At 28.8% G+C, this 8,429-nt stretch overlaps 1 protein-coding gene across 2 annotated transcripts in view; it reads left to right on the plus strand.

Moving 5' to 3' along the window:
• The first annotated feature begins 356 nt into the window (after nt 1–356).
• LOC106685208 (uncharacterized) overlaps nt 357–8,429 on the plus strand; it is a 98,746-nt gene continuing 90,673 nt past the window's right edge. The window contains exon 1 of one of the 2 annotated variants that reach the window (XM_014427764.2): nt 357–379. The gene's annotated coding sequence lies outside the window, so the exon portion shown is untranslated. Of the gene's footprint in view, nt 456–8,429 lie in introns of both variants that reach the window. The other variant, XM_024360748.2, reaches the window with a different exon arrangement.

Genomic DNA, 8,429 nt, shown 5'->3' on the forward strand with positions numbered 1-8,429 from the left:
CTAAATGGCAGAGATGGCATACTAAAAATGTCATAAAATTAATCACTGTTCGATGATTTAATAATTTTCTACTATAAGACGTTACCGTGAACATCGCCCGGTCGAGGTTTCCCTACGTCCGCAGGCTAACGTGATCGCGGTCATTCTCCGGCGGGTAAAGCAGATTAGAGTCATTCTGCTCAATGGACCACAGTGCCCGAAGAGGCTGATGACACAGATAGGCCACCTTGACATTCCCTCCAAAAATGGAACCATTCATCGGCGAAAAGTGAAACAGTCGTGGAGGGGGCGGTACAGTTAGGCGGGGGAGACCCGACCGCCCCCGGCTCTCGCAGTCAGTTCCATCTCGTCGCATCGTCCCGCAGCATCCGCCAGCTCTGTGAGTACCTCCATCTTGTCTACGCTACCTTCATACCTTGTCTCCTTAGCTCTTCATACTTCTTCTAACAGTCTAGGTCAGTTCTGTGTCTTTGTTTCTAAGTATCTTTAAAATATTTTACTTACATTATAAAACACATAAAGCTATAGGTAGGAAGATAGGAATTCACTTGTTTATTTATTTATTTTTTCAACTTATTCATATTAGATCAGTCTGAAACTAATCTAAAAAAAAAATAGAAAACTACTATGATACTACTTTGATTTAAAAAATAATAAAATAAATAGCTATTTAGTCAACATATTATGTAGGTACATCAAAAATATATATTTTCATTGAAGCCAATACTGCGAATATTCACCTAGTGTTATTTTTGCATTTATTTATTTTTCGAAAATGAAACAATTAGTCAATACTTTCCAAATAAAAATCATTTAACTCCGGTAAAACAACCAGCAATTTTTAATTTTAATCTCGAATCTAAAATAACGAGATTCATTTTCTAGATCATAAAATAAAATAATAACCCAAATAACACCTCGTACATATAAAACGGACGATTTGAATTCATAACTCGCACCTAGATGGATCTTAAGCCTACTTGAGCAAAATATTTACTTCACTTTGGCATAATATTCACTTTGATTAATAAAATCCAGCTCGAAAGAAATTAAAATACACTAATTTCTTCAAGTATTATCTCTTTGAAAAAACATCTAATAAAAAAATTAATAAAATAAGCTACAATATTAAATGGTCTGATAATAAAACTTACAATTACTTTACTCCATCAAAGAGTCAACTAATAGGATTAAACACGGGAAATAAAATCAGAAATCTTATGAATTAAAAAATGGAATAATAATAATAAAAACCTGATAAATAGCGTAACTTTAAACTCAAAATCTGTACCTGAATTGACTTTAAACCAATCAGAACAAAATATCTAGATCACTATGAAATATATTTGAAGAAGGAATATTCTTGTTAAATTATAATATAATAAGAAATTCAAAATTTTTTTAGAATATTGTATGATTTATTCATTGTATGAAATAATTTTTTTATTTTAAACAAATTCTTAGCAACAAAATTAAACTAAACAAAGATAAAATAAAATGATTGTAAATACATACGGTACCGATTAAGAATAACTGATTAACTATAATACAATTTTAACATAGAGACTTTAATGCCTCTATGGAGACACTGCTTAAGTGACTTTAATGATGGGATATAAAAGATGACGAATGGGATCACTTTTTGCACATATAATTAATACAGGTACTTCTAACTCGATTACATGTGATATGTTAACAATAACTATATAAACATTATTAAAGGGAAGTTCTTTTTAGGGAAGTTTTTTCGTCCAGGACGTTGTGAAAACATTCGGGTGGAATAAAAAATAAGTGTGGTATAGATACAATGTTGCTAACTTGGAAAGGATAGCTCTTCAACTGAAACAGTGGAAGTTGCAACACTCCGGATCTTCTTGCTATCTTTTCATCTCCAGAGCTCTCTCCACCAGGGATCTTCACTGCCTCCTCGTGTTCTCGCTGGTCAGTGTTCAATAACGTACGCGTGAAAAACCGTGAAACGCGCAAAGTAGCAAGTCGATATTGGAAACTTTTTAGAACCGAAATATAGATATTTAATTCGTTATATTACTGTTTTTTCTTAATGTTCTATACAAATTCTGACAAATCGTATAGTTAAAATCATAATATTTTACCGATTTAGTCTCGCATTCACAGTCAAAACATTGACTAAGGAAAATAAACAAATTAATGTCTTATACATTTTGCAACTAAATATAGTCAATACTTTAAAAATTATAGATAGATATTGAAATTTATTTATTACTGTGAAATAACAATTTATATTGAGATAAATAGAATGTCGTCCAATGTTTACGGATATTTAATTATTAGTGAAATAAAATACAAATAATACCTATTATTAGTGTAAAAATGATTTCACTTAATTAATAAATAAGAATAGAATATCTCTAATGCACTATAAACTGAAGTAAGTATGTTATATACTGTATTTCTGTATAATTGACAGTGTTAGAAAAATAAACAATACCTGATAAATATATGATTTTTCATTTTAAAGTCACTGAAAAAATAAAATATTATCCTATGTGGTTATAAATAATCTTTTCATTAAACATAACATAATTACAATTTATATAAATGCCTAGTTACGAATATAACAGCTAAATACTAAGAATATCTTGTTACATTCGAAGAGAATCTGAACAGTTATTTATTGTTATCATTATTGAATGTAAAAATATATATATATTTCTTACTTACAAAGTTTTTTTATCAATGTTTGAGGCCAACTAGTTTTTGAGAGATTTGTACGAAATTAATAAGATTTTTCAATCTTTCGATTCATAATACTTTTTTTTATTGTTTTCATAAAACAATGAATCAAAAAACAATAATATTAATCCATAAATACAAGTACAGAAACTGCTAAGTGCAAGCAATAGTACTTTTGTTTCATAATGGAAGCCACTATTAATGATATTATAGTATTAGTCGGCATTGTACAAATCAGTGACATTGAAATAGAATTAGTTTTTACTTTATGATAAAAATGGCCCCAGATGTATTTTATTTAAAATTAAACCTAAATGATAAATTAAAAATATGATAAATTTCTTTCTTCAATCATGATTCTTTTAAAAATATAATTAATAAATAATAAATAATAACTTTTACTTATTTATTTTAGAACTAATCTCCTTCTATAGTATTTCAAACGTAAACTAAATATATATTTTTTGCACGGTGAAAAATATTAGAATATTTTTTTTCTCAAACTGTTGGAGCCTCTTGGTCGTTGAAGGTGCTGTGTTGGTCAGTATAGGTGCTCCGTAGGGCAGCACACTTTAGTAGATCATTAATTTGAGGCGGAGAAAAAGATTAAGAGAAGATAGCAGATGATTAAGCCTGTAAGACTTTGTCCTAACCTGCTAGATCTTCTTATTACAGTGGCGAGCTAGCGTCAGGATGTCTGCCAAGGGGGACACCCAGATATACTAGGCTCCCTGCTGGTCTATTTTCTTCCTTTGCCACCTTATAGACTTTAGGGAGAGGACGCTTGAGTTATAAGTATCTCATTTTGAATTATGAATCGATCAAATATCTCTGTATTGATATAAATATATCATATATTATAAAATATAACTATATAATATGGATATAACTTTAAATTCATAAACAAATATTATTAGTTGCACAGCCTATTGAATTAACATCATAAAGATTATCATACTTGCCAGCATTATAAACGTTTTAAAATGTATTATAATAAATCAATATTATCCATAATAAGTAATTTATGTTCTAAATAATTTATCATGGCGATATTCATAATAACACAATAAACTAGAATTTAAATATACGAATTTTTTATTTTTCTTATTCTGGCATGAAAACGTATGTATACCAGTATTATTGTTATGGAGTTTATAAAATGTATTATAATAAATCAATATTATCTATAATAAGTAATTTATGTTAGAAATAATTTATCATGGGAATATTCATAACATGATGAACTAAAATTTAAATAAACGAATTTCTTTTTTTTATCTCAAGTGGGTCAACCTACGAAAAGACCTCAATTAAAATATGAAGTAATATTATATGGGTACCTTGTTAGCAAAATATCCTTATCGCTCATTAAGTAGCAGGATGTTTATGATAATAAAGTTAATTGGTCAGTCCTTGAGTTTGATAATGCAATGATTCCGCTCATGAAGGATTCGTTAGAGTATATAGTCATATTTTAGGTTGTTTTTATTATTATTATATAGTAGGAAGATGGTCCAGGGGGAGATCAATAAAGGTACAAAATAGCGAGAAAAAGAAAGTATTTCTTTGTAAACAACATTTCGCTTCACTTTGCTGAGCTTTATCTGGGCTGGGTCCTGGAGGTAGAATCAATTAATTAGATTACAATCAGGGTAGAAACAATCAATAAATGATTAGGACTCTCTACGACCATCTCAAACCATCGGATGTCGATGCAAGACGCATTCATTAATTTTTAAAAAACGATAATAATACCCAGAAACAGATTACGCAACAGTTGGTATAAACACATAAAAAGCGGTGGTCTCACAAGAATGTTAAATTAATCACGGAGAAAACCCGTTTATTGCCAAGATCATTTTATAAGGTTTGCATATCGAACAAGAATTATTTTCGAGTGAAAAAATAAAATAAAATAAAATATAATACTAATGAAAATGATTAATAATTAATTAATAAAATTACCTCCCTTTTATACAACGCATTTTTACAGGTTTTTAAGAATATATACCTTCAAATATTATAATAATTGTGTTTTTAAAAATAAAAAAATCTGAATTCCGAAATGGTGAGGCGACTACTGACTGACCAATGAACTTATAGTAACCATGAAGCATACGTCATTGTTTTAGTAAATATGAATTAAAATCTATTTTATACATTTCAAAAGATTAATCAGATATAATAATAATAAATAAATTAAAATCTATTGTATTTTCACATATAGTTAAATGACATTGTATATAGTTAACACAAACTTCAATGATCCACTTTTACTCTGAACTTTTTATTTTAACAAACCTCCAAAGTTTCGGACCTTGGGCCATTCCCAAGGAGCCATACTCCATTAAATTGTATTTTTTGCAGGCTAATTGCCCATATCTTATATAAACAACATAATTTCAATACAAAACTATTCCACAAAAATTGTTTTTGCTTTTTTATTAATCTCATTAACAATATCAACATGCCTAGGTTTTATTGTCGATATTGTTTAAGAGGTTAATATAAAAGGAAAAACAATTTTCGTGGAATAGTTTTGTATTGAAATTATATTGTTTATATAAGACATGGGGAATTAGCATGCAAAAAAGACAATTTAATGAAGTATGACATAAATGACTATGTATGACTCCTTCAGAATGGCCCAAGGGACGAAACGTTGGGGGTTTGTTAAAATAAAAAGTTGAGAGTAAAAGTAGATCATTGAAGTTTGTGTAAATTATATCCAATGTAATTTAACTATGTGTGAACATGCCATAGATTTTAATTTATTTATCATTAATATCTCTGATTAATCTTTTGAAATATATTAAATAGATTTTAAATATAAGAAGATGGTCGGGATTACGGTCAATAAAAGAACAAATAGTTTAAATGTGTCCGACGGTTGAACAGCTTCAACAGCTCCTGTTCAACCGTTCGCTTTGAACAGCCTTGATGGAGCCCTGCAAAGTGCAACCCGCAACCCTGACCATTTTCTTATATTTAAATATTTACATATTTATAGATTTTAATTCATATTTATTAAACAATGACGTATGCTTGATAGTCTCTATGAGTTCATAGGTCAGTCAGTAGCCTAACCATTTCACTAAATTTTTTGAGTTGTGGTTTGTATTTCTAAAAATACAATTATTAAAATATTTGAAGGTATATATTCTTTAAAAAAGAATATATACCTAATATAAATATAAAAAAGAATATAATATATGCCTGTAAAAATCCGTTGTATAAAGTAAATCTCCTTGAGAATGACACAATGGCCGAAAACATCGGATGCTTGTTAAAATAACAAGTTGAGAATAAAATTAGATCATTGAAGTTTGTGTAAATAATAATATAAACTACCCTCAAACAATCAATATATTAAATCAGTAATTTAATAATTGTATATTATACACCTAAAAAAAAATTAAATTGGCCTTCAAAATAAACGTGTTGAGAACTTGATGCAATCTGGCAAAAAAAAAAGATACCATAGATTCAACTCAAAACTCTTTTTTTGATACAGATGCATAGGAATTTTAAAAAAATCTAATCTGAAATCAACGATTGTTTGCATCAATCATATCTAATTGAGCGGTACTTAATAGATTGTACAGCAGAGGTTTTAAAAAGTACCACTTGAGAACAAAACCCAAACGGTCGAACTATGTGAAGGCTGTAAAAACAATGAGATAGCCAACCCAGTGATGGTTTTATAATCTCGCTAGGTCATGGTAAGATCGCTTCCGTTTCATTATCTTCGTCCTTCTTATACTCCACAACTGTTTAAGATGTCTAATACAGGTACATTTAATATCTAATTTGTTCGATTATCTAAACTTTGTTAATAAGATCGAATAGACTGATATTTATTGATTAAAATAAATTAATGTTTAATTCTTACAATAAGTATACTTATGCTCATTATATATAAATTAACATGGGACCCACACGTCAAGACAAAACGTAAAACGCTAAATTTCGGACTGAGACAAAACTGAGACACAGACCTTCTAAATTATCCCTTTAGACAGAAACTTAACGTATACAATTATTTACTAAAACCCATATGGACTTACGCCTGTCAAATTTATGGACCTGCCAAAAAGACACAGATTCAGAAAATATAAACTTTTCAATCGAAATTTTTAAATTTGGCGACGAGCTCGCCACTCTACGTTTCAAACAAGACCATTCACACCGACCTACGCATTCATTCATATGACTCAAACGGTTGCACAACACACTATATGAACATTTCAATAAATTTATACGACAGATGGTATCACATGAGATCCCTGACGTAACTCGGCATAGGCTGGAGTTGGATGCGGGACCTCCTAATGTAATCAAATAATCTACTTAAAATGAGGAGGGTGCACCACTGGGTGCTGTCTCCCTCATGCCATGCCTGAATAGTACAGCTCATTTGCTGGTTGTAAATTAGATTTACAGGTGCAATGTAAAAATAAAATAGTTAAAGTTTATTGCTATCGTTCTAATCTATAGTTGAAACTGAAAATCACAACCATGAATGGGTCAAGCGTTTAGTACTTTGTTAGAATGTACTGCTTCTTGGACAAAGGTTGTACAAGGAGGTGATTTATTCATGATCACGCCCCATCACTAAATTTTTTATTAATTAAGGGTACCGACTTTGAGGCTGGGTAGACCACAGAGGGCTCCCTAACCCATATGTTGCTCACAGCTACAATAACAGGATAAATAATTGATGATCTGCTACAGCCGGTTTGGGTCCATGGAGTTAGTAGCATAGTGTCTAACTTATTACACCACCGCGCTTCCCTTCTAATATATAGCTAACATTTATAATAATAAGTTAACATTTAATATCCTAAATTTTAAACCACTAATTCTGATGGGAGAGTAACATAATTATATTTATATAATTATAAAAGAAATACAAAATTATTTAACAATTCTATAATTTTAATTTAAGGATAGCCACAAAACAAATAATCATAAATTATTTAAGTGCATGTATCTATGTATCTATGAAATTAAATTGAAACTTACAAATACAAAATTAAACCGGTAGGATTAAACATATTTTTGAATAATACACTTACCACACCATAGAATAAATATAATAGATCCGATCCGAAATATATACAGGAACCTCTTAATAATAACTGAACTTTAAGGCCGTCAATATTTTAATTTTTTAAACACATTATCTCTTATAATAATTATAGCATTTTTTTAAAATGTTATAGCTAAAGAATTATTATGACTATTATTTATTTATTACAATATCTTTTTACGTATTTTGTTTATTATTGTCATATATTTACGTATAACGAAACTATAATACAATATAAAAATAAATTAAATATTTTTTATTTTAAAATAAATTACTATGTTAAAATAAACTATATAAAAATTTTAATAAAGATTACCTGAAGAGTGATACAAGTTGTATAAGCTTCGAACCCATACGTACGCAGCCAGCAAATACAGCATCTACAAATATAAATCATAAAATGAAATGATAAGTAAATTTTATTCTTGGACAACTTGTCCACTCAGATTCATAAAAATGTTAATATAATAATAAAATGATAATCATAAAATAAAATACAGGAATATATAGTAAGTGAAAATGTTCAAAATTATAAAGAAATATTAATAAACATACATACATTAGACCCACATTGTTTAAAATAAAACTATTTAATAATAATGTTTTTTTTTATTTACAACAG

Source organism: Halyomorpha halys, unplaced genomic scaffold (assembly GCF_000696795.3).
Source record: "Halyomorpha halys isolate HHAL.00 unplaced genomic scaffold, Hhal_1.1 Scaffold670.1, whole genome shotgun sequence".
NCBI classification, from domain to species: Eukaryota; Metazoa; Arthropoda; class Insecta; order Hemiptera; family Pentatomidae; genus Halyomorpha; species Halyomorpha halys.